Source organism: Mauremys mutica, unplaced genomic scaffold (genome assembly GCF_020497125.1).
Source record: "Mauremys mutica isolate MM-2020 ecotype Southern unplaced genomic scaffold, ASM2049712v1 Super-Scaffold_100113, whole genome shotgun sequence".
Taxonomy (NCBI): domain Eukaryota; kingdom Metazoa; phylum Chordata; order Testudines; family Geoemydidae; genus Mauremys; species Mauremys mutica.
Window position 1 is genome coordinate 118695 of NW_025423271.1, and position 27926 is coordinate 146620.

At 46.5% G+C, this 27926-nt stretch overlaps 1 pseudogene; it reads left to right on the plus strand.

The window, feature by feature from the left end:
- Positions 1–369: 369 nt before the first annotated feature.
- Positions 370–27825, plus strand: LOC123359387 (annotated as a pseudogene).
- The last annotated feature ends 101 nt before the right edge of the window (positions 27826–27926 follow it).

The window sequence follows — 27926 nt, forward strand, 5'->3', positions numbered from 1 at the left end:
TAATTTATCCTAGTTTTAGTTTTATTTTACACAACAGTTCTCGTCGTTGGATCTCGGCAATACTCGGCATTCAGCACACGCACTCTCACTATATTGTGTCCGCGGCGACTCTTCGATAATACTCCCGCGCATTACATACAGCCCGACCGTGGGAACTCGATGATGACGTCATCACACAGAGCCCGCCAAAATCGACCAATTCGGTGTTAGCTTCGGACTATAAAAGGCCCTCCGCAGCACAGGACAGGCACCAGTGATCTGGCATCTTCGGACCGTGACACTGGCCCTCAGAGCTCCGCGCTCTCTCGGTTACTCGAGCTTTTCGCTCCACCGTTTTCACGGCGTACCTCGCTGCTTCGCCAGGACCCGATGACTTCGCCCCCTTGGACCAGGACCGGCGTCTTCGCCCCTCTCGATCCTGGACTGGTGACTTCGCCCCCTTGGACCAAGACCGACATCCGACGAAGTTTGTAATAATTGTTTATTTTTGGACACCCATGGTGCCAAAACGACGAAAGTGCGTCTTCAATGACGAGTTAAAATCGAAATATACATTCATCAAAGCAAGTACTAATAATGACAATAGTGAGGTGGAATGTGTAAAATGCAGAAGTATATTTTCTATTGCAAACAGTGGAAAAACCAATATTGAAAACCACATACAAACAGTCAAACATAAACGGGCCGTGTCTGCAGCAATTGCAAGTACGAGTGTGACATCATATTTTAAGAAAAAACAATTTGAAGATGCTGAAAGAAAACTAGCTGCAGCTGAAGGTTTATGGGCGTACCACACAGTAATGCATAATCACTCATTCCGATCAATGGATTGTACCTGCAAACTGATTAAAACATGTTTTGATGCCAGGTTCACATGTTCTAGAACAAAATGCGAGGCAATAGTTACCGATGTGCTGGTGCCTTATGCGAAACAGTTATTGGAAGAGGATTTAGATGCTGCAAATTTTATTTCTATTTATTCGGATGCATCAAACCACAAGGAAGTAAAGTTGATTCCCATAATAATAAGATATTTTTCATACCAGTCTGGAATACACGTCAAAATTTTGGAAATAAGAGATTTGCCAGGCGAAACATCTGACATAGTTACTGATTATATTTTGGAAGTGTTAAAAAAGTATCGTTTAGATACCAAGGTACTTGGATTTTGTGCTGACAACACCAATACTAACTTTGGAGGAATGTGAAGAAGTGGGAAAAATAACATTTTTACCAAGCTGAAATCAAATTTGGGTGGCAGAGAGCTTGTGGGAATTGGTTGTGCCGCTCATATTTTGAACAATGCTATACAAACTGCAGCCGACTGTGTACCAATTGATGTGCAAACTTTCATCACCAAGATTTATTCATACTTTTATATATATATATATATATACAGTGCGCGTTAATGAATTGAAAGAATTTTGTGAATTCGTGGACATCGAATATAAGAAAGTCTTGGGATACAGTGCCACACGATGGTTGGCGTTATAACCCGCGATTGAGCGCGTCCTACAAATATATCCTGCCTTAAAATCATATTTTGCCTCAAACGAGAAGAGCCCCACAATTATCACAAATTATTTTGATAATTCAGAGACAGTCTTGGCTTTACTTTTTGCATAACAAGTCATCAATGCTCCACAATGCTATTTTGAAAATAGGACAGGAGATTTCTATTATAGAAACTAGCAATATTTACAGTGACTTAAAAACAAAATTAGCTGACAGAAAAGCAAACGTTTTCTTGCCGTTACAGGTGCGGCAAAATTTGAAGCAGCTTGAGGAAGAAGGCATATTAAAACCTGCTATTTTCAAAGAAAAAGTGGTAGAATTTTATGACACATGTATTCAATATCTAGAGGAATGGGAAGGACCTATTAAGCATACCGAAAAATTCAATTGGGTTTTGTTAAACACTAAACTCACCCATGACAACATTCAAGTTTGCAGTGATTACATTCTTCAGTATTTTTCTGAAATCAATTTAGTAGAAGATGAACTGTTTGATGAAACCTGCTTTCTCCTGCGCTACATTACAGATGAAAAAATTACTCACTGGAGACAAAATTCTGTACCAGTATCGAACAGATGGATTGAAATATTCAAAGCCTTCAGTGAAAATGATGTTTCCCACAAAAATATTGGCAAATTGGTAGAATATTGTCTCTGTTTACCAGGAACCAATGCACCTGCCAAACGTCTTTTTTCTTTGATGAACAATATCTGGTCCAGTGATAAAACTCAATTACATGTTGAAACTTTGAAATGTTTGCTAATTACTAAATATAATTTTAACCAAACTTGCATGGAATTTTATAAAAACATCCAGGAAAACAAATTATTATTAAAATCAATCCACTCTTCACAAAAATATAAGAAGTAAAATTAGGAATGTAGATTAAGTACTTTTGTACCATTTTTTATTAAAACCATTTTGTTTTACTGCTACACTTGTTTCTTTATTACTTGGATCCCAAAATCCTAAGTATACAATTATGTACTAATCTACCCATATCAAATATTTGTGGGTTTTTTTTTGCAAAATTACTTTCATAATATATAATATAAATAAAAGAAGTACATTTTATTGTATTCTTTCACTTAAAGAAAAAAAGAGACAAGCATACTCCGCAATATTTTTTCAACTTATATTCTACGACAGCGACTATTACTCATGCTGGCTGAGCTATTTTAAATGTCCTGGTTTTAAATTTGAAAAAAATGGTCACCTTACTTTATGCAGAACACGAAGGTCACGAAAAGAGAGGTTTTAAAAACTCACCTTAGACTTTTATTCCCCCCCCTCCCCCAGAAACAGAAATGCGCTTTTCATTAATGGTCCAAAGTCGCTCTTTCTTCTCTCCAATTTGTGCCTTGTCAGCACTGCTGGAACATTAGTAGCGCTCGGGGCTAGGAGGAGAGTCAGCCTTCTCACCCGAATAGTCACACGCTTAAAGAGAAACCCAACGACACTACTTTGCTTTCAGACAGTGACTAATCCTGATAGAATTTCAGGCAGACACAAGCTGATCATTGCCCCCACGCAGAGAGTTGGGGAATGTCTGTGGAGGGGGCTGCGCCTTCCACACTCTGCAACCACAGGTTCATATATCAGCTCAGCCATTTATCTTTTCTTTTAAGTACGTAATTGAAGGTCCATGCAACGTTTGGCTGGTTGACTTTTGCACAAGACTTTAAAAACCATGGTCCTATATGGACATTCATGACCCCATGGCAGTTCTGTAGGGATAGTGGGTTTGTCTAGGTGTCCATCCACGTTTCCTATCCTGCCATCCCTACTATAGTGTGCTGTCCATCTGGGTGCTCTCCCTAGCTCCAGAGGTGGCTGAACACAAGCAGCATTCTAGGTATATCATTTCTGTAGGGTTTTGAGATCCTTGCATTTGAAAGGTGCTGTATAAGTATAAAATACTATTGCAACCCTTGAATTTACCACCTGCAAAATTTAGTAGTACTCTACTCACCGCTTCTTTTGAGATGGCTAAATCAGATGGTTTGGGAAATTCTTATCAGATGATTTGCACCACTCTACAATCAATACCAGACTTCTTAAGTGTATACACTTAATCTGGGGACCTGTCTGCTGAATTTGTTGCTCTGATAGCTTCATATCTGGTGAAATTAGGAATCTACAGAAACATTACATTTGTCTTAAGAAAATAGGATACACTGTACTGGCGATAAGAGAGAAATGTAGGCAAAGTTGTTCCAACCCTCGTCTACTTGGTTCAAAGTTCTTTGTTATCAAACTTTTGAACATCAGCAATTAGTAACCACAGCACCTTCTCCTAGTTGCTTTTCCTCCAACTATGTATGGTTTGAACTTTTGAAAGAGTGCTCTACTATCCTGAATAAACCACGTCCAACAATTCTTACCTCAGATATAGCTCTTATTATTGCAGGAGAATAACTAACCCTTTTGTGGTGTGAAGGCTGACTCCAGTCCTTCCGGTGCCTGCTCATGTCCATTGCACATTGTGTGAGTGCTCCCCACAAGCACCGGTGCGGGACGTTTTTCCACCAGCAGTATCCATAGGGGAGCTGCTCCGGCCCCCTCTGGAGTGGCGCCCGCATGGCATGGTATAGGGGGTGCTGCCGGCTCCCCCCACCTTCAGTTCCTTCTTGCAGCCAGTGGCGGTGCATGGGACGTTTGCCGCTCTTACTAGCGTTGCTTAGGCTTTATTCGTGTGAACTAGAGTTCTTGTAAACGGAGTGTTTTATGAGGACAAGGTCCAGCTACGGCCCCACCCAGCCTTCCTACCAAAGGTGGTATCTTCCTTCCACATGAGCCAGGACGTATTCCTGCCTGTGCTCTGTCCCGGGCCACACAAGACTGGACGTCCAGGGGGCCTTGGCTTGGCAGAGCTGTATTACAGTCTGTGTATCTGTGCACTCCTACCTGCCTCCACAGGAACTGCTGGGTCACCTAATGTGGAATGGACATGAGCAAGCGCTGGACGAAGAAAAGACGGTTACCTGTTCCGTAACTGGTGTTCCTGGAGATGTGTTGCTCATGTCCATTCCACGACCCACCCTCCTTCCCCTCTGTCAGTGTTTCCGGCAAGAAGGAACTGAGGGTGGGGGCAGCTTCCAAGTTTACACAGATCCCTGTGTGGGCAGTCAGGCCATGCTCCTGTCTCAGGGATCCACTCCGGCTTGGGATCCTTGCTGCCCTGCTGTTGTCCTCCCCATGAGGTGATCAACTGAGGTCTGTGTGGTGACAGAATCAGTTTGTAACAGGCTTGTCTTTCACATTCTCCTCTCAGGCTTGCTGGCAGACTTGTCTGAGGATCTGACAGAGGTGAAGCACAGGGACTACCCAGAAGAACACAGGCAAATCAGAATCAGTCCTCTTCTGCAGCAATGGGTTGGCTGGAAGCATCAAACTGGCAGCTTCACGTTTCCTTGATCTTGCTACTCTCCATGCACACAAAGGGTAAGGAGAAAAAAGTGTTCCGCAATGTAATTCTGACAGGGTGGTGAGCTGAAAGATAACCGCTAACTGTTCAATTTTATTAGGAAAGGAAAAGTTCAGTGTGGAGAATCGCAGCTTAAGAATCTCCAAACCACAGTGCAGTCTGGGAAAGTACAGCATTTTAGCTGTCAGTACGGCGCTCCTGCAGCGCACCCCGAAGGATCCTCTTGCGCACCCCACTTTGGAGACCGCTGTATTAAACAGTTCAACATTCTGTGACTCACCTACAATCCTTCAGTACTGGACATGTGGTTTGTTTTGCAGGATTTTTTTTTTTTTTTGGTGCTTTAGGGAATCGTACTCTGGCTCCCTAATAAGACATGATACAGTTAAACCAAATGGCCAGAAGAAACAGCAGTAGTACCTTTGTATAGTCAGTTTGCTCTCAATGATTTAATGTGTGGTAGGAAGGTAGTAATCAGTAGGAGAAAATTAACTTCATGAGTCTGCTCTGTGCACTGAGCCCCAATAAAACTTTGGATCCCAACACCCTGAACAGCTCAAGGTCCCACCTTCCCTATTGACAACTATCTTGGAATATGGTTCTTAACTTAGTGATTCGGACCCATCTCTCAACTAACATAACATTTCTTTGGTTTTAGGTGCCTTGGCTGGACCAGTTGTTGATTCACATGTAACAGCAGTTTGGGGGAAGAATGTCACCCTGAAATGCATAATTGAAATAACACAAATCTCATGGGAGAAGATGCATGGTAAAAGTAAACAGCCCATTGCTGTTTGGGGGAGGGATAGCTCAGTGGTTTGAGCATTGGCCTGCTAAACCCAGAGTTGAGTTCAATCCTTGAGGAGGCCACTTAGGGATCTGGGGCAAAAATTGGTCCTGCTAGAGAAGGCAGGGGGCTGGACTCAATGACCTTTCAAGGTCCCTTCCAGTTCTAGGAGATTGGTATATCTCCAATTATTACCTATGCTCCGGGTGGCCCATATGCAGGGGCGGCAGGGATCCAGCATGGGAGCTGAGAATGAACAGGGGGCCTGGGAGCTGTAGTTCCTTCGTTAGCTCCCTACCTATAGAGCCAGCCCTGGAGCAGGGAAAGAACTACATTTCCCAGCATTCCCTTGGCTGCTATCAACAGGAAAGGGAGGGGGGAGTGAGGTACTGAGACCTCATGCTGCAGCTTGGTGTGAATGGAGAGCTACACTGGGAAGGGCAGGGAGACCCCAATTCCCACCCCCTGACTGCCCCCCCCCAAACCATCCAACCCCCTGAAACCCTGCCCCTGACTGCCCCCCCGGGACCCCACCCCTTATCTAAGCCTCCCTTCTCCCTGTCCCTGACTGTCCCCTCCTGAGACCCCCCCACCTTAACTGTCCCCTGACTGCCCTGGCCCCCATCCACACCCCTGCCCCCTAACAGACCCCTGGGACTCCCACACCTATCCAACCACTGCCTGTCCCCTGACCCATCCAACCCCCCAGCTACCTGTCCCTTGACTGCCCCCGGGACCCCCTACCCCTTCTCCAACCCCCCGGTCCCCTTACTGTGCCGCTCAGACCAGTGTGTCTGGCTCTGTGCAGAGCCCACCACTCTGCCGCAGACACGCTGCTGCGCTCCCCTGTGGAGTGCACAGCCCCGCCCTCCCCAGAGCGCTGCTGGCGTGGTGTGCTGAGGCTTCAGGAGTGGGGGAGCAGAGGAGGGGCACTGGATGCTGCAGACCCCGATGCAAGCGGCTCAATCTGGCTGAGCCACCATGTCAGCCGTGCTGCGCTCTGCATTGGGAGGAAAATCCCGGACCTTCTGAGAGTTTGATCACTATTTAAAACCCCCAAAGCCAGACATGTCCATGAAAATACGGACGTATGATAACCCTAGTCATATGCTCAAGGAGTAGGCTTTGGCCCAGATATCCCCTTCAGAAGACGTCACCAGACTGGATTAGGGATACTGGTGTGACCTCGCCTTGCAGCCCCCAAAGAAGGAATTGGGGGGACTAAATGGACAGTGCCCCTCTCTATCTGAAGCCTGGCAAGGGAGGTACATGGATCCCACTAGAATTTAAAATGAAAAGTAGGGGACGGGAGGCTCTGGACCTGGGCAGCTTTAGATACAGTACCAAGCACTTAGAAAGCAGCTGCTCTACCCCATGTTATGCTCTGCAGAAATAAGCCCATTTGTTTTGTGTCTTTCACTTCTCAGGTGCTCCTTATTGGACCCATTTAAAAAGGATGGAGAAGAAGCTGCTAGCTGTGCCGGCAGCAAGTACTGTTCGCTTCCGTTGCCCTGCAGCAGGCAACCCCACCCCATCCATATACTGGGTGAAAAATGGCAAAGAATTCAAGGGAGAACATCGAATTGGGGGCATCAAAGTAAGGCATTGTGGGTCTAATCTTGGCTATGCTGTGTTCATTCATCTCTGGAGCTATTATTGATGGCTCGATCGGAGCCAGCGTTCACTGAGCAATCCTGATAGGGGCAAGCAAGCATGAGATCCCTGGCTTTACATAGTAAATATTTCCATGACCATTAGGGCTTGTGACATTTTTCTGCTCAAGATGTTTTTTCTATGATATGTACAAATTGCATTTCCCGTAGTACTGCCCATAATCCTGGCAACTTTATCATAAGTGAGAGAGAAGGATATCAGTGTGTATCTTCATAAACCACAGTCACTGTGGTTCAGAATGGGGGTATTTTTGATAACCATACTAATTGTTCAAATAACTCTTAAAATTAGCTGCTGCCCGTTCTGGTGGAATTCCAACTCTGAGCATTTGCTCATGTTGCTAGTCTCTTTTAAAAGTAACCTTGAAAAAAATAGATCAGGTGTATTGCTGTGCTCGCTGCAATAACTAGATGCAACAAGGTACAAAGAGACTGGGTTTACATTTTTGTAACTTGCATAAAAACCTGAGTGATACCACTGAAATCAGTGAAGTGATTCCTGACTTACACCCATGTAACAGAGATCAGCATCTGATCTAAGCTCTTAAGCAGACCTCTCTCTGTCATCATTCAGACGTGTAACACGAGCCCGGCAGAAATACTGAGACTCGGTTCAGTAACATTCTTGTGGTGAAATGCTGGAAGCCCCTTTGCCCTGGATAATACCAAAGAGGGACCGGTTGGCAGTGTGATTTTGATGTCTACAAACAGAGCCCACAGACACCGAAAACCAGTAAATGAATGCCTAACCAGGCGACTTATCTGACCACAATTTCTGTGCCACCTTGTAATTGTACATCAAAATAAGGCAGTAACTTAGCAGGAAAATCAGTTGCTCTTGATTTTTTTCCCCCTCTTGTACTATACAAATGCCTTCCTGTTTACCATTTTGGGGAACAGAATAGTTGGTGGGATGGTTATAAACACAGCAGAGTCATAAGAAAGAAAAATCTCTCTCTTTCCAGACTGTTTCCTCCTCCTTCACTCAGGCTCCTCCTGGAAGAGCTGAATATGTTTGTTTCACTTAAACCTTTGAAGCTTCCTAATCAGCACATTGTGGTTTGTTGACAAGGTTGAGGGCACACAGGCAGTTCTAGATCTTTGGAGAAGTTAAGGAGAGGAGAATCAGGGAGGTAACTCCTCTCTGCAACTGATCTGATAATAGATAACATTTCCAAGTCACCCAGTGCAGCACAAACATTTTGTACTAATTACATGTAAATACTAATGTACTAATTACATGCTCTTTCAGGCTTGCATGTGCATTTATACAAAAATGTGTGACGACAGCTGCACTAAATTATGCTTGCAGAATTAAACCTAAAGGTAAAAGTAATTCCACTTCCCACTTTCCTGTGGTGTGAATCTACCCTTGAGTTCAGATAGAAAAGTTTCATCCTCTGCATCACAGTCACATCTCTTGCACCATAGCACTTTATTTTCTCTAGAGGCACCTTCCAGCAATAAGTAAATGTTTAAAAAGCTATCGGAGGCAGTGTGTGGTCTGTTAAACCAATAGGAGTGTAATCCCTCTGTCTGCCTAGAAAAAGATCTCTCTCTCTCTAGATACAGAAACATCGCTTTGTTTCTCTCTTTCTTGCCTCCTACCCTTGTAGAGCTTAGATAGATAGATATGCCCATTTATATCAGGTGAGGATCTGCGCCAGAAAGAAAGTAAAAAATAAATCAGTTCAGTGTATCATTTATTGAAGATTAAACTCTTCAGGTACGATGGAGTTTCTATCCCAGGATTTAGGCCCGGTAAAAGTGAATGGCCAGATCAACAGCTGGTGGAGCTTGGACAGTTTACACCAGCTGAGGATCAAGCCCAGTGGATTAACCTGCAAAGACCAGAATCACAAATTAACATTTCCTCTTTCTCTTTTTCTCCAGAGTTCAGAGTAGTTTAGACTTTGCTCTTTGGAAATCCGTGGCCAGCAGAAGAAAGCTGGAACTTGCAACATGCAAGTTTGGATTTTTTTTTTTAATATCCCATCCTAACCTCTAATTTTTACCTCTGGTAAAAGGCATTTAGATACCCCCTAATGTGCATCAAAACTCAAAACGGGGGAAGAGAAGACTTCCAAACATGGCTGAAATAAATTATATACAGTTCATTCTTAAATGGCAGAGGAGTGAAATTCATATGACTTATCACATGAAATTTCCCAAAGAGAATTAATATTATAGAATCCTTGCTGGAATCTATAATATTGTAAGCCTGTGTGTGTTAAATGACCCTAGAAAGGAATGGGGGGCTGGAAGGGGGAGATTGAGGATTATCCCTTCCCCAGACCATTGCACCGGCTTGCGTATCAGTCTAGCAAACACAGTCTTAGTTTCTAAGTGTGTCTGCAAATGTTTGTCTCTCAAGGAGCCAAGAGTGACAACCAGGGCCACCGAGAGCGGGTTCGGGCCCCAGTCAAAAAAAAATTTCAGGCCCCCCAGCAAGAGTGGACTGGCTAAATAGGGCCGATGAAGCTGGGGAAGCCAGGGTCCCATTCTAGACTGCCGGGCCCCGGTAATTTGTACTGGCTTCCCCCTACCCTCTCGTCAGCCCTGGTGACACCACCAAATAAACCAGAGGGATTTCCAGTGTCTCACTGATTTGATTAAAGTCTGCAACGAGTTACTTCATGTTTCTAATGGTTTATCGAGTACACTGACTGCCCAAAATTGGGAACATCCTTCTTGTGATCCCCTGGGTCTGGACTCAGCTTTCGACTAAAACTTTTCCTTAGTTGTTTTTAAAAAACCTTTCCAGACACCTTCTGTGTCACAGGAACAGAGCTCTGACCCACAGTTTGAATCTGTATTCAGAGCCCACTTCCCCAGAGCTCAAGTCCCATACAATGAGGTGATGGACACTTTATATCTAGAATAGGCAAGACACGTGGTTGGATGTTTGGATCTAGGTTTATGACACATGCTTCGTATCTGGAGCCAAGCTTTACCAGAGTTCAGATCCTAGATACTACCATGATGGGTGCTTTACAAATGCCTAGGAGAGAAGGATAAAGAGGGGTGTGAAGATGCAAGGCTATGATATAAGCCACTATAGAGACAGATCAGTAACAGGTTTAGATCGAGACACCCCTCTCCCCACCCCAAGTTCTGGCATCAAATCTGGTCCAGTTTCACCTGTAAATTACATGACAGAATGCCCAGTGAAATCTCCAGGAAGAGCATCAGAATTGAACCCATCATCGTCAGCAGCCAAAACCTTTCTTCAGTCAAAACCTTTCTGTCTTTCTATTACGTATACATTTAAATGCAGTGACATGCTTTGTTGTCAACACTTAGGGTACGTCTACACTACGGGACTATTCCGAATTTGCATAAACCGGTTTTGTAAAACAGATTTTATAAAATCGAGTGCGCGCGGCCACACTAAACACATTAAATCGGTGTTGTGCGTCCATGGTCCGAGGCTAGCGTCGATTTCTGGAGCGTTGCACTGTGGGTAGCTATCCCGTAGCTATCCCATAGTTCCCGCAGCCTCCCCCGCCCCTTGGCATTTCCGGGTTGAGATCCCAGTGCCTGATGGGGCAAAAATCATTTTCGCGGGTGGTTCTGGGTACAGCCTCACCCCTCTCTCCCTCCCTCCCTGAAAGCGGCAGACAACCGTTTCGCGCCTTTTTTGCTTGGTGAACCGTGCAGACGCCATAGCACAGCAAGCATGGACCCTGCTCAGCTCCATACCGCAATCGTGGATGTTTTAAACACCTCGCGCACTCTCGTGCAGTATATGCTGAACCAGGACCTTCGAACCGTGGCAAGTAAGAGGCGGATACGGCAGCGCGGCGATGACAGTGATGAGGACGTAGACACAGAATTCTCTCAAACCGCGGGCCCCTGCGCTTTGGAGATCCTGATGGTAATGGGGCAGATTCTATCCATTGAACGCCGATTTTGGGCCCGGGAAACAAGCACTGACTGGTGGGACCGCATTGTGTTGCAGGTGTGGGACGATTCCCAGTGGCTGCGAAACTTTTGCATGCGTAAGGGCACTTTCATGGAACTTTGTGACTTGCTTGCCCCTGCCCTGAAACGCCATAATACCAAGATGAGAGCAGCCCTCACAGTAGGGAAGTGAGTGGCGATAGCCCTGTGGAAGCTTGCAACGCCAGACAGCTACCGGTCAGTCGGGAATCAATTTGGAGTTGGAAAATCTACTGTGGGGGCTGCTGTGATGCAAGTAGCCAAAGCAATCACTAAGCTGCTGCTACGAAAGGTTGTGACTCTGGGAAACGTGCAGGCCATAGTGGATGGCTTTGCTGCAATGGGATTCCCTAACTGTGGGGGGGCGATAGATGGAACCCATATCCCTATCTTGGCACCGCAGCGCCAGGGCACCCAGTACGTAAACCGGAAGGGGTACTTTTCAATGGTGCTGCAAGCACTGGTGGATCACAAGGGACGTTTCACAAACATCCACGTGGGATGGCCAGGCAGGGTTCATGACGCTCGCGTATTCAGAAGCACTACTCTGTTTAAACGGCTGCAGCAAGGGAATTACTTCCCAGACCAGAAAATAACAGTTGGGGATGTTGAAATGCCTGTCGTTATCCTGGGGGACCCAGCCTACCCCTTGATGCCATGGCTCATGAAGCCATACACAGGCAGCCTGGACAGTGGTCAGGATCTGTTCAATTACAGGCTGAGCAAGTGCAGAATGGTGGTGGAATGTGCATTTGGCCGTTTAAAGGCGCGCTGGCGCACATTACTGACTCGCTCAGACCTCAGCCAAACCAATGTCCCCTATGTGATTGCTGCTTGCTGTATTCTCCACAATCTCTGTGAGAGTAAGGGGGAGACCTTTATGGCGGGGTGGGAGGCTGAGGCAAATCACCTGGCCGCTGATTACACGCAGCCAGACACCAGGGAGATTAGAAGAGCACACCAGGAAGCGGTGCGCATCAGAGAAGCTTTGAAAATGAGCTTCATCAATGGCCAGGGTACAGTGTGACTGCTGTGTTTGTTGATGAACACCCAACCCCCTTGATTGACTCAGTCCCTGTAAGCAACTCCCCCTCCCCCTTCGAGTACAGCTTACTTATGCAAATAAAGTCACTCATTTAAAAAGCATGAATTCTTTATTGATTCATTATAAAAAGAGGGAGAGAAGTAAGGGTGTGCTTTGGGAGGAGGAAAGGAGGGATGGAGAAGGCCATTAAAAAAAAATTCAGAGTAACGACATCCTTCTGGTTGGGCTGTCCACGGGGGTGGAGTGGGCGGGTGCACGGAGCCTCCCCCCACGCGTTCTTACACGTCTGGGTGAGGAGGCTAAGGAACATGGTGAGGGGGGAGGGTGGTTATACAGGGCTGCAGCGGCACTCTGTGATCCTGCTGCCGTTCCTGAAGCTCCACAAGACGCCGGAGCATGTCAGTTTGATCACGCAGCAGCCCCAGAGTTGCATCCCGCCACCGCTGATCTTCCTGCCGCAACCGCTGATTTTCCTGCCGGTCTTCCTGCCGCCACCTCTCATCTCGGTTGTCCCTCCTGTCCTCACGTTCACTGGCCTCTTTCCTGTAATTTGAAACCACGTCCTTCCACTCATTCAGATGAGCTCTTTCATTGCGTGTAACTTCCATAATATCCGAGAACATCTCATCTCGCGTCTTCTTTTTCCTCCGCCTTATCTGTGCTAGCCTTTGGGATGGAGGAGGGATGGTTGAAAAATTTGCAGCTGCATGAGGGAGATAAATATTTAGAAAGATACATTTTACAGAACAATGGTTATACTGTTTCACAGTGAACATCACTATTCACCTAGCACATGTGATTTCCCTACAAGGTCGCATTTTTCATCTTAATAGTGACTGCTTGCAGCTCTGGGGTTACAGATCTCACAGACACATCAGGTCCAGGCATCAGAATTCAGCTTGCATGCGGCCATGGTAAGCCACTGTCTCAGTGATTTACCCCTCCCCCCCAACGCATGGCTAATACCACGCTAGCTCCCTGCTAATCAACAACCTTCCCCCCGCCCCCACCCACTGCTTGTCCGGTAGCTTGGGGAAGATCGCCTCGCCGGTGACCAAACAGAAAAGATCATCGGCATTTCACTCCTCCCCTCCCCCCGCTTCGCTACGTGCAGGAAAGTGTTTTTTTTAAGCTGCTGCATTCCACGAACCCAGTAGAAAAATGGCCACCCCCCTTACTTAAATTCCTGATTTTTAACCAGGTTATCCTGAACGATATCACTTTGCTGAGGATAACAGAACAAGATAAAGAGCGGATGCTTCTTGAATGCCAGCAGTCACCGGGACCATACGCTGCTATGCTTTGCCACGCAATGATCCCTGATTACTTGCTACATGCATGGCATGGTAAAGTGTCCTACCATGGTGGGCGGAACAAGGATGCCTTGCCCAGAAACCTTCTGCAAAGGCTTCTGGAGTACCTACAGGAGCGCTTCATCGAGATGTCCCTGGAGGATTTCCTCTCAATCCCTGGACATGTTAACAAACTTTTCTAAGTAACTATACTGTCTGCGAATGCATCCCAAGACCTCAGGGCAAATCAATCATTAAAAAAGGCTTGCTTAAAAAAAAATGTTTGATATTTGCAAAGGTACACTCACCAGAGGTCCCTTCCATGGCGTCTTTGTCTGGGATAGTGGCTTGTGAGGGCTGGGAGGACGGTAATTCCGTCAGGGTGATAAAAAGCTCCTGGCTGCTGGGGCTCACGGAGTGCTGTGTGCTCTCTGCTAGGTCTTCCTCCTCTTCTTCATCTTCCTCTTCCCCGTCTGCATAATCCTCAGCCATGGCAGAGATTACAACCCCCACCTCGGAATCCACGAACAGGGGTGGGGTACTTGTGGCGCAGCCCCCTAAAATTGCATGCAGCTCAGCATAGAAGCGGCATGTTTTTCGACCTGCCCCTGACCTTCCGTTTGCTTCTTTGGTTTTCTGGTAGCCTTGTCTGAGCTCCTTAACTTTCACTCTGCACTGCACGGAGTCCCTGCTGTGGCCTTTATCCGTCATAGCCTTAGAAATTCTTTCAAATACTTTTTCATTTCGTCTTTTGGAACGCAGTTCTGTTAGTACTGAATCCTCTCCCCAGATAGCGATCAGATCCAGTACCTCCCGTGTAGTCCATGCTGGGGCTCTTTTACGATTCTCAGCAGACTGCATTGTTAACGCTGATGAGCTGTGCGTGGTCACCTGTGCTGATGAGATGAGATCTCCACGCTGGGGAAGCAGGAAATGAATTTCAAAAGTTCGCGGGGCTTTTCCTGTCTACCTGGCCAGTGCATCTGAGTTCAGAATGATGTCCAGAGCGGTCACTGGTGCACTGTGGGATAGCTCCCGGAGGCCAATGCCGTCGATCAGCGTCCACACTAACCCTAATCCGATATGTTAATACCGATACTAGCGTTACTCCTCTCGTTAGGGAGGAGTACAGAAACCGGTTTAAAGAGCCATTAAAATCAATATAAGGTGCCTCCTAGTGTGGACGGTTGTGGCGTTAAATCGGTTTTAGGAGCGTAAAACCGATTTAAACGCGTAGTGTAGACCAGGCTTCTGAAACAAGTTAGGAATGTAGGCCAGTCAACACTGTTACTTGAGCAGATGCCGAGATACAAAAGGTGGGGGGAAAGTATAGTTTTATGGCAAGAGCGTGACACCCTCTCCATTAAAACCAAGCCATATTTGCTTCATAGCCCTTACACCCAATGTCCAGTGCAGTAACGCTGCTTTTGACAGGTTAATTGTGCTCTGATCCCTTTCAAACAAGGCATGGGGATCCAGATAACAACTAGGGAAAGATGGTTACAGTGGCTCCGTTTGAATTCACCTGCTGTAGCTAAAAGTGCTGACAGCTGATTAACCACTCATTTTCTGCATCAGCCCTTGGTTTTCTGTAGTGTGCAGAACTGGCATCACTGATGCCAGTTGATTCTGTGTACCAAGAATCCGCTCCAAAACGCGTTGTTAAAATACTGTTGACAGCTGTATGGGGGCAGTTGGCTTCTAACTGATGTCCAGAGGCTTGGGAAGGTTAACTAACTCTGCTCACGGGGATTATGCACACCGAGCACGTGTGCATGTGCGCGTGCATGAATCACTTTGAGGCAAGGACGCCAACATTCATTTTCCGCCCTGCAACTGATGGGCCCCCTGTCACCTTGGCCAAGTCACTTAAAGTGGACACCACTGGTCTGAAATCCAATCAGTTAAAGAAAAGACAGGGTGTTCATGTACTATACTCGAGCCATTGTCGGACACCCTGGCAGTTTTGTGCTTTACACTCATGGTTTTCCTATGGTTTTTAATGTTTGTCTCTCACCTTTTACCCACTGGAAGACATACCCATTGAGAAAGGGAAACAGATAACTATATAAAGGAACTAGTGAGGCTGACTGTACATAAAGTGCTGCCTAATACCCAGAGTAAACAAACTGTAAAAAATAGAATATTTTTTCTCACTGGTCTCTTTCAGTTCTAGTGATCGGCAGGTAGGTGTTACTGGTAACACATGTAGGTTAAAGATTTGCCAAAAAAACCAACCCCAAAGGTGTGGTTCTTTAAACTGATGGAGTCCATTTAACTTCTCTGGCCCTCAGTTGACTGGAGTATGTGATGCTATCTTATTTAATGTCTTTGAAGCTGTCATAGGTCTCACCCCCACTTAGAGCTTTTGGGTTCCAATGTTGGGACCTGCACTGGTTTCCCTCTAAACTAAAATCCTAGTTTAGATCTAGTAAAAGCTGCCACCACCCAATCAGGAAATGTGGATTGGGACACAGTCCTTCCCCAAAATCCTTGGGGATCCCAAGAGCCCCAAATCCATGGAGTTCTTACACCCAGGAGAAATAAGCCATTCCCCCTCCCCTTTCCCTGAGAATCCACCCAAAGAAAGATCAACCAAGTCCTAAGAAAAGAAAAGAATTTATTAAAGAATAAAAAGAAAAGTCACTCTCTCTGTAATCAAGATGAAACAATACAGGGTCTAAACTTATCAATCTCTGGAGAGAATTCCCCCTCCCTTCTTTCTCAGTAAAAGCAATCACAGTACAGACTTAAAGAAATTCTATAGCAAAACACAGAATTGCAAATACAGAAATAAAAGTATAAGAATACTAGTTCCTTGCTAATACTCACTAGCTTGAATAGAAGAATTTATTGCAGAAACCTGGGAGGACTTGATTAAGATGTCTGGACTCTCTTAATTTCCAAGAGAGACTCTCCAAGAAAACAAAGAACAGGGGAAAAAAAACTTCCCTCCACACGGATTTGAAAATAATCTTGTCCCTCATTGGTCCTCTGGTCAGGTGTCCACAGGTACTGCTTGTTAACCCTTTACAGGTAGACAAAAAACCTTAACCCTTAACTAACTGTTTATGACAGAAGCACTTTCAGTTCCTCAGATGAAAGGCACAAGATAGAAGTGCAGCTAGCAATTATTTGTTTTACCTTAGCTCCTGTGAGCTCTAGCTGTAGACCTGGCCCTCATTGTGCTTGGTGCTGTACAAACGTAGAACAAAAAGATGGTCCATGTCCCAACGGGCTTACAGCCCATTATTTATATTATGGGAGCATCTACAGCCCGCGGCAGGATCAGCGCCTGTAATACAGCCCACTGTACAGTTGATTCATTGGGCTTGATTCTCACATAAAGACCACTTTCCACCAGGCAGGCAGCGTAAATTGTCCTTAAAGTGCTCATAACTTACATTTACAGACGTGCTGCAGCCCTAGCACGCTGGCAGAGTGGGGAGCGGGGGAAGAGGCCTGGAAATAAACAAGAATGAGGCCCATTGTGTTTTGCCATTTGTTCATTGATTATAATGGTCCAATGAAATATTAGCTGGTGATGTCTTATGATTGGCTGATCTGTTTTTTCCTCCCTCTAGTTACGGCATCAGCAGTGGAGCCTAGTGATGGAGAGTGTGGTTCCGTCAGACCGAGGGAACTACACGTGCATTGTAGAGAACAAATATGGCAGCATTAGGCACACTTACCAGCTAGATGTAGTAGGTAAGATTTCTCTACTTCCTCTTCACTTCTGATACACAGTCGTCATCAAGATGGCTTATGTGCAATGATGATTTTGGGCTTAATCATATAGTTCGTCCCCTGAAGTGAATGATGCGGGTCCATAACCACAAACCCAGCTGGCCCTCCTTCTCAGCAAGCGTTCAAGGAGTGAATGCACTATCCTGGACATAATGCTTCCTGTTCAGGACTGAGGCACGCTGATTGGGGCAGTGTCTGGGAAGCCTACGCTGCAGCTCCCCAGGCGTACCCTTTCTGTGGGTAAGCAAAGAGCCGTGTTCTCAGGGGTTGCTCATCCAGCACCTTTCATGAGCCCTAGCCCAAGCTCCTGTGCAGACATTGGTAGTGGCGCTGAAAGCCACAGACAGGCATGTTCAGTGGGGAGAGGTGTTAAAAACGGGTTCCCCATTTTCACTTCAGAAAGGTTCCGCCACCGGCCTATTCTCCAGGCTGGACTGCCTGCCAACCAGACTGTGGTGGTAGGGAGTCATGTCGAGTTCCACTGCAAGGTGTACAGTGATGCCCAGCCTCACATCCAGTGGCTGAAACACGTGGAAGTCAACGGCAATAAATATGGATCCAACAGGACGTATGTCATGGTGCTAAAGATTGGTAGACTAATTATAAAGTGAGAGGCAAGTCAGCCAGTCTAGCTCCCTGATAATGTAGGAATGTTCCCTAAAGGACGCTTTGTAATGGAGATCCAGAATTACATGATAGCATCAAGAGCTGTATTAATAGTGTGGAAGCCAATTAATAATTAACAAGGATTTGAAGGATCTTAAATGTATGTTAGCTAGTTAGCATGAGTTAGGGCTTGGCTACACTTACAAGTTGCAGCGCTGGTGGAGGCTTTCCAGCGCTGCAACAACACCCCGTCCACACTTGCAGGGCACAACCAGCGCTGCAACTCCCTGGTTGCAGCGCTGGCTGAAAACCCATCCCGGCAGGGGTATAAGGAGTGCAGCGCTGGTGATCCAGCGCTGCCCAGCAGGTGTGGACACTCACCAGCGCTTTACCTGTCCTCCAGGGAATAAGTAGTTATCCCAGAATTCCTGTTCAGCCACTCTGCACATCAGTTTGCACTCTACTGCTCTTGCCTCAGGTGACCCGCCCTGTAAATGCCCCGGGAAATTTAAAAATCTCCTTCCTGTTTGCTGCAGCCAGGTGTGGAGTGCAATCAGTTTTAATCAGTTACAGGTGACCATGCCTCCACGCGGCAAACGAGCCCCAGCATGGAGCACTGGTGAATTGCAGGACCTCATCAGTGTTTGGGGTGAGGCATCTGTTCAGGCACAGCTGCGCTCCGGCCGTAGGAATTACGATATCTTTGAGCAGATATCAAGGGCCATGCTGGATCGGGGCCATGATCGGGACGCAGTACAATGCAGGGTGAAAATTAAAGAGCTGCGGAGTGCCTATTACAAAGCCCGAGAGGGGAATCGACGATCCGGAGCTGCTCCCACGACCTGCCGTTTTTACAGGGAGATGGATGAGATACTTGGGGGTGACCCCACTGCCAATCCCAGGATAACGATGGACACTTCTGAGCAGGCTGGGGGACAGGAGGAGGAGGCGGAGGAGGCGGCGGAGGCGGAGGCGTGGGGTGGGGAGGAAACCGCGAGTGAAGCTCCTGGCATGGGGGAAGAAACCGCAGATTCCCTGGAGGCATGCAGCCAGGAGCTCTTCTCAAGCCAGGAGGAAAGCACCCAATCGCAGCAGCCAGCAGTTGCAGAAGGACAAGCAGAGGAGCGTGTTACCGGTAAGCGGCTTTTATTTTCTGGGTGAAATGTTTCTGGAGAGGAGGGGGGGTTATGGATGCATGCATGCCAGCCTCTAGATGTGGAATAGCCCGTTGATGTGGTCTATCACGTCGCGGTAATCTGCCTCAGTTATCTCAGCAAAAGCTTCATCCAGAGCGTGGGCAATATGCCTGCGCAGGTTTATAGGCAGAGCCACTGTGTCCCTTGTCCCAGTGACGGTGACGCGTCCGCGCCACTCTTCTGCCAGTGGTGGGGGGACCATTTCTGAACACAGGCAAGCCGCATAGGGTCCCGGGCGGAATCCACATTGCTCTAAAAGAGCCCCCCGCTGTTCCCTAGTGACTCGCAGTAGGGAAACATCTTCCAGGATTAAGTCCTGTGAAAAATGTTGGGAGACTCTTTAGTGAAGAGATAGGGAGATAAGATCACCCCTGCATCTGCATCTTCATTTCACTCAACCCCTCTAGCACTCCAGATTACCCGAAGCAACCAGCTCCCCTCTTACACCCAAGCCCCACTTCTCCCCATATAAGCACTGCTCACTCACCATGTCGTGGCTTCTGTAGTGTTATGTGTGTGGGTAAAAGAATGCTTAAATAAGAACTCACTCCCTCAGTGTAACAATTCATGTCTGGAGATAGTGGATACAATGCTGCCCGTGTTAAATGTTGTCATTTCTGTTTCTACAGTGACCTTGACTACTGGACTGCCCAGATGTTCAACATCACAGAGGCTTCAAAATTTGAGAAAAAATCCCCGAAAGAGCAAAGAAGACATGCTGAAAACTGTTCTTAATCAGTCTGCTCGAGAGAGTAAGGACTTGAAGGATTGGCGAGAGAAAGAAAGCAGGACACGCAAGAGAAATGCAGTGGCCAAGAGGAAAACCACGGAGCGGCTGCTAAGCATCCTGGAGCGCCAAGCGGAGTCTATAGAGTCACTCGTTGCCATGCAAGCAGAGCACTACCGTGCTACTCCCCCACCCGCCCCGTCCTTTGTGCCTTGTGCCCCAATGTCAGCTCAAACCACCTTTCCCCAGCATCCAGGTTCTTACCACCACCAGCTGCCTCCAACACCTGTATGTTCCCCAACCAGCCCTGATACCTACCACCACCCTTACCCTCTGCATTCAACCCCCATCACCATGCAGTATATGAACCCTGAAGTGCAGGATTCATTAAACAGCAATCCAGACAGGGCATATGCAAACTTGTGACTGTACAGTTCACCAACCCACACCCCTGCCCTCTTGTGTTCATGAAATGTTGTGTGTCTGTCTGTCTGTCAAGGAAGTTTTTTTCTTTTCAATAAAACAATTCTTGGCTTTGAAAACAGTCTTTATTATAGCAGATAGTGAAAGATACCTTAGCCCAGTAAAGAAAGAGGCACTACAAATCATATTATTATTATGGATAATAGAATAACAGTGTAAGCAGTGCAATTCACTCCCATGCAAGGCAGCAAACATTATTGTTGGCTTTCAGCCTCAAATTCTTCCCTCAAGGCATCCCTAATCCTTGTAGCCCTGTGCTGGGCCTCTCTATTAGCCCTGCTCTCTGGCTGTGCATATTCAGCCTCCAGGACTTGAACCTCGGTGGTCCATGCCTCACTGAATGTTTCACCCTTCCCTTCACAAATATTATGGAGGGTACAGCAAGCGCATATAACCGCGGGGATGCTGCTTTCCCCCAAGTCTAGCTTCCCATACAAGCAACGCCAGCGGGCTTTTAAACGCCCAAAAGCACACTCCACAGTCATTCTGCACCGGCTCAGCCTGTAGTTGAACCGGTCCTTGCTCCTGTCAAGCTTCCCTGTATAGGGTTTCATGAGCCAAGGCAGTAACGGGTACGCGGGGTCTCCAAGGATCACAGTGGGCATTTCGACATCCCCTACTGTGATCTTCCTGTCTGGGAAAAAAGTCCCTGCCTGCATCTTCCTGAACAGGCCACTGTTCCGAAAGATGCGTGCATCATGCACCTTTCCAGGCCAGCCTGTGTAAATGTCAATGAAACGCCCGCGGTGATCCACAAGCGCCTGGAGAACCATAGAGAAATACCCCTTACGATTAACGTACTCTGATGCCAGGTGGGGGGGGGCCAGAATAGGAATATGCGTCCCATCTATCGCCCCTCCACAGTTAGGGAAACCCATGTGTGCAAAGCCATCCACAATGTCCTGCACGCTCCCCAGAGTCACGGTCTTTCTTAGCAGGATGCGATTAATTGCCTTGCAAACTTGCATCAAAACGATTCCCACGGTCGACTTTCCCACACCAAACTGGTTCCCGACCGACCGGTAGCTGTCTGGAGTTGCCAGCTTCCAGATTGCAATAGCCACTCGCTTTTCCACCGTCAGGGCAGCTCTCAATCTTGTGTCCTTGCGCCGCAGAGTGGGGGCGAGCTCAGCACACAGTCCCATGAAAGTGGCTTTTCTCATACGAAAGTTCTGCAGCCACTGCTCGTCATCCCAGACTTCCATGACGATGTGATCCCACCACTCAGTGCTTGTTTCCCGAGCCCAAAAGCGGCGTTCAACGGTGCTGAGCATTTCCGTAAATGCCGCAAGCACTTTAGTGTCACACGCGGCAGGCAAATCCATATTGATATCATCGTCGGACTCCTCACTGTCACTTTGGAGCTGAAGGAATAGCTGGACTGCCAAACGTGTTGTGCTGGTGACACTCATCAGCAGAGTCCTCAGCAGATCGGGCTCCATTTGCCACAGAAATCGCGATTCACACAGAGAGTAACAGAAAGACACTCACAATGGCGCCAAACGCTGCTGGAAAGAGTGAATGCTGGGATGTGAAGCGATGCACCACGGGGCGCTGGCAAACAGGAAGCGGAATGACCCGCACACTTCCTTCCCCTTCCCACAATACTCAGCGCCAAAACGGCGCCAAAACGGGACGAGGTGCTCTGTGGGATAGCTGCCCGTAATGCACCTCTCAATACAGCGCTGGAAAGTGCTGCAAGTGTGGCCACACTGCAGCGCTGGTAGCTGTCAGTGTGGCCACACTCCAGCGCTGGCCCTTCCACAGCTGCATGACCAGCGCTGTAACTCCCAGCGCTGCAACTTGTAAGTGTAGCCAAGCCCTTAGACTGGCTGTGACCCTGTGAGATATGTAGAAATAAGATAATGTGGTACAGAGTGAATTGTGTGAAAAGTCATTACGACCTTGTAAAATGCAGTCTTGTTTTTGTTCTAGTATTGAAGACAAATAAGACAGCGAATAGGCTTATGTATAAACAAATGCAAATATTTTCCTTAAATGTCTCCAGGATTGCTAGCCATTGTCTGTAACAAAGGTATAAATGATTGCTATGATTGTTTACTAATTGAGAGAGATCCGTCCGGGACAAGGGGCAACCCAGTTTCCTATGACACTCTCTCCCTCTTGTGATCACTAGAGAAAGTAATAAAGTATTTGATTTTGCTGTACCCAAACAAAAAGCGAGAACTGAGTTTTTCTTCGACAATTGATAGGCTTTTGGTGTTGAAATTGACATTAAAACAATGTGTCCCTCCGTAAATATTTTTTCTGTATTAAGTCACCGTTTATCTGGTCAGCACTTTACCCTTTTCTCCCCCACACTCACCCTACTAACCAACAGTCAGTCCTGTTGTGGGGGCAATTTTTCCTTTTGATGCTGTTGCTTGCATGCTTCATTAGTGGGACAGCGTAAGAGCCTGGCGAAGGGAACCTTTTGCTTTTACGCCAGGTTGCAAACGGGAATGAATAAATAAATGTGGAAGATGGGCCACTGAGAACAAAGAAACAAAAAAATCTTCATCTGCTTTTGAAATTTGCCTGTAAATCTGTGTGGTGTCCTCAAACGTGCTGGGAATGTGGCTTATCCTGTGTTTTTCCTCTTTCTATATATGTGTATTTTTCCCCCTTGTAGACGTCAGGTGTTAACACAGCGGATGAGGAGCCAGAAATTCTGTACTTGCGAAATGTTACTTTTGAGGATGCAGGGGAATATATTTGTCTCGCTGGGAATTCTATGGGGTTTTCACATCATTCTGCTTAGCTGACGGTTCTACCAGGTATTTCCTTCTGCGCTGTGCCCTTTCTTTCCTCTTGGTGATGCTTCAGTGTTCAATTTAGAAATGCCACAGCTCATCTGCTAAGCTGGCTCACAGCCATGTAGCTTGCTGCACAGTCTGTACGTGTATGTATAGACAATAGCCATGCCCTGATTATGGGTGGAACCCCCGTTTTTCACATTGCTATGTTCCTTCATGGACGCAGTCACTGAGAGCCTGATCCAAAGTCCAATAAAGTCAGTGGAAAGACTCATTGAAATCAATAGGCTTTGGGGTGGAGCTTGAGTGGTTCCATATCCCCTTTGCCCACAAAGGATTAGTGTTCCCCCGTGAGTTTTCTTCATTACTGTGCCCACGAGTGCAGCTGTACAACTGCTTTCAAGTCACGTGCACCCAGCTTACCCAGCTCAGCATTTAGCCCAGAGTGAAGTGACTGTGTGAAAAGAAGCAGAGTAATTTCACTATAAGGAGTTCCACTGCTGATTAAAGAATCATGGGGCATCCTCTTTCTGTTAGTATGTTTTTGGTTTTGCCTTGACCCCTTGTAAATTCAGAAGTGCCTGGACTGAAGGGAGCAGGTGGGGAATCATTCTTGATTTGCGCTTTGCTTGAGGGGGGTTGCAGGATTGAGCTCTGAGTGCATGATGCTAATTATGTTCTAGCCATCAAAATGATTGCGCTCATGCCTGTTCAAGGGGCCTACGGGAAGTTCCGACTTTCTGGAATCCTGGGGTGGGATTTTTGCTAAAATTATTGGGATCATCTGTCCTTCCTTTACTTGTCCGAACAAAATATTTACATTATGAATTATAATATAATTAAGCCAAGTTTCCCATTTATCCTCCCCCAAGTATCGTGTTTTTAACCTCACCATACTTTGGAGACAGGCGTGATTCAGGTGGGATAAACTGAAATCTTAGCTTGAGTTGCCATGTTAATCCCTTGTCTGGGGCACATCTGTTGCCAGCATTGGAGTCAAAACTGATGAGTGAAATAGAGGAAGGGCCCGATCCTGCATTGTTTGCAAAAGTAAAACACCTGTTGTAGGCATTCAGAGTTGTGGATTTGGGAGGGCTCCTGGGTCAAGTCCAACGGGCTTACGCATAGACAAAGAGGTGTCCAACCTAGGCCTGATCCAATTCGCACTGAAGTCAATGGGAAGATTCCCATTGGTGACAGTGAGCTTTCGCTCAGGCCCTACCTGAATTTCTCGCACTACATGTGTACATGTTGGCTGCTGTCGCCTGTCCTCACTTCCGTCTCTTGTTACTCTACAGAGCTAGTAGAGGCGGATGATTCTGGCTCCGTTTTTGCTGTGATCCTCCGCTGTGGGGTTGGCTTCGTTTTCTTCTTCTTGGTGGTTGTCATCATGATTGTCTGTAGGGTGAAAATGACCAACAAAAAAGCCATGAACACCCCTACTGTACAGGTAACAGAAAGTAGATACAAGATTCCTATAGCCCCAACCTACCTTTACATTTCCTTTCTACGTTAGGAACGTGACCCTATGTTTTTACTCAGGCAACAATCCCATTAACATCAGCAGGCCCTTTGCCTGCATGAGGGTCAGGCCCCGTGTCTCAGTTTGTTTCACTTATTCATTTATTTTTTTCAGTGAAAACGTAGTGAGTGGCAGTTAACTCTCTTTTTAGTTTGCAATTATTGTTTGTCAGAGGCCAGCAATTCCCCAGAGCCCTGGGCTTACCTAGGACTAGTAAAACAGACCCTTAAACCAGCCCTGCTAGCCACTCATAACAACACCCCAGGGAAAATGGACCTTCCAGAGAATAGCCTACAGTCCTGTGCCCGTAGCCAGCATGAAGGGGAGGAGTGGGAAAAGAAGTGCAGTCCTGGTCCTGGTCCCACTGAAGTCACTCGCAAAACTTCCACTGATTTCTGTGGGTCCAGGATTGGGCCTTCTTTCCGCAAGGGACAATGATGGCACTCTGTACAATAAAAATCCCATCCAGTCGGGCATCAGGGACTGGCACTGCAGAGCAGTAAGCGTAGGAATTGAAAAGGACTGCAAACCCTGCTGGTTCAGCCTCTCTGGCTGTAAACCACCTATTGGGACTGGAAAGCTGGGACTGACTCCATGGACACAAACACGCTCCATGCATATAGGCCAGAACTTTAGCTGCTCTAAACTGATGTAGCTGGTGTAAATCAATAGAGTACTGTCTTCAGTGAGGCTGCTCTGGTTTACACTGGCTGAGGATCAGGCTCTGCCTGCCTAGATAGATACACTCCCATAATATGAGACTGATATTTTTAATTTCCAGGTTACAATTGATTGTAAGTCTTCAATAATCAAAGATTAGTTCAAAGTGATTTTCTTGGCTGGTTCCTTTTCAAGCACCGCTGCGTGTATCTGACACAGAGGCAGTTGGCAATAACATTTTATTTGCTCTATTGAAGCCGGTGTCATTGGAGTCAAACCCTTCCATGAATTCCGGTACCCCGCTGGTCAATCTCACCCACCTCTCATCCAGCGATGGGCTGAAGCTAGCAAATGTCTCAGAGCTCGAGCTGCCTGCTGATCCCAAGTGGGAATTAACGAGATCTCGGTCAGTTAAACGTGTCGTTCTTCTCTCTTCATTCCAGTCCTCAGCCCGGTCACACATTAATTCATTTGTTTGTGTCTGTCACTTCAGCCTGACTCCGGGGAAACCTCTGGGTGAAGGTTGTTTTGGTCAAGTGGTGATGGCAGAAGCGACTGGGATCGATAAGGACAAACCAGACAAGGCCATCACTGTAGCTGTCAAGATGTTAAAAGGTACAGAGAACGGCACCATGAAGGAATGGCAGGAGTTGGGGCTGTTAGGCATTTCCCCTTGGCATTTATCTTGGTTTGGGGTTCATTTTTTATTTAAAAAATATGACTACATAAGAAGAGCAAACCTAAGGCCAAATTCTCCTTTTGGCTTCCATAACTGATGCTTGTTTCCACAGATTTCTGTTAGGGTGGGTCACAGGAAGTGGTGAGTGTTATCTTAAGGGCAGCTGAGTAGATACAGCATTGGACTTGGCTACAGGAGACCTGGGTTCAGTTCCTAGCTCAACCACAGGTTTCCTCTATGATGCTGGACAAGTCACTTTCTTTACCCTTTGTCAGAGCACCTGGCCTTTAAAATAGGGATAATGCTTCCCGATCTCATGGGGGTATTGAGTATAAAATCCATTCAGGGTTGTAAAGTGCTTGTCTACTTGGGTGATGAGGGTCATATAAGCACTTCAATAGATCTTCCTATCAAATTGAACCCTGGCCAAGCTCCCTGAGATTACATCTCAACAGCTTAAGAAGAGGCAAAACAATGAGATTGGTTGGGCTCATCCAGATTCTCCTGTTTTCCCTGCCTAAAGCACTGAAGCTGCAGTGACTTGACTAGCTGTGGAAAACACCTGGAGGGGAGTGGCATGGCTAAGCCAAAGCAAGAAGTGCTGAGGTTCTGCACAGTATTAATACTAACACCAAATGAAAAATTTTTCCATGAGAAAGTGGGGTTTGACAAAACCTCATTGATCAATTTTGATTAAACTTTTTTTGATGGGGAAGATTTCAACATTGCCAAACTGAAACATTTTGATGTTTTGTGTTTTGGTTTGATTTTGAAAACTAAAAAACAAAATTGGTTTTCCAATTTATTCTGGGGGCTTTTACCCCACGATTCCAGACATATTTTACCTGCCCCTGATTCTTTTCCAGTACAAAAAAATGGGAAAAAGTTTGTTTGTATGGATGTAAAAAGGTGGGGTAGAGTGGCGGTGAAGCCCAAAAAATCCTAAAACTGAAGTTGACAATCCAATTTTTTTTTCAGTTTCTAAACATCAAAACAAAACTCACAATGTTTTATTTCCGTGTCAAAATTTTTCAGAACTTTTTGTTTGGCAACAAGTTTTGATGTTTCAAGTTTTCACCCTGATTTGGGACAAAAGCAAATAGAGTGGTTAAGCACTGGAATAAATTGCCTGGGGACGGGGGGGTGGAATCTCCATCATTGGGGATTTTTAAGAGCAGGCTGGACAAACACCTGTCAGGGATGGTCTAGATAATACTTAGTCCTGCATGAGTGCAGGGAACTGGACTAGATGACCTCTCAAGGTCCCTTCCAGTTCTGTGATTCCTGATTAACATTTCCTGCAGGATGACCAGCTCTCAGAAATGCTCAGATGGCCACATGGCCAGCCTCCGTTCACTGAGTGTATAACATACTGTATAGTACTAATGCAATCTAGTTATGCTTTTACTCTCTAGACTCTAAGAAACACCTATTCCCTTCCTAACAGTTTCTTTCTCTTTTTTCCCCCCGTCTTCTCCAGATGATGCTACTGACGAGGATCTTTCTGACCTGGTGTCCGAAATGGAAATGTTGAAAATGATTGGGAATCACAAAAATATCATTAACCTCCTAGGCGCCTGCACGCAGGATGGTATGTTTCAGAGAAGGCCATATGCTACCATCGTACTTCATGATTTCAGTGGGAAGCAGTCCCATTCTGCTCTGTGGTGCACACCGTACTAGCTCAGCCTTATGTGTACACAGTTGCTTTTCCATACCTCTACTGCAGGTTTCTGGCCCAGCAAGCAGAGGGGTTTCCTCCTGTAATGTAATATTGTGCTCCTGGAGCCTCTTATTCAGGCTGTGTAGAGGCCAGGAGGATTTCACCCTTTCTTCATGCATCTGAATTGGCCCACAAGATTAATTGT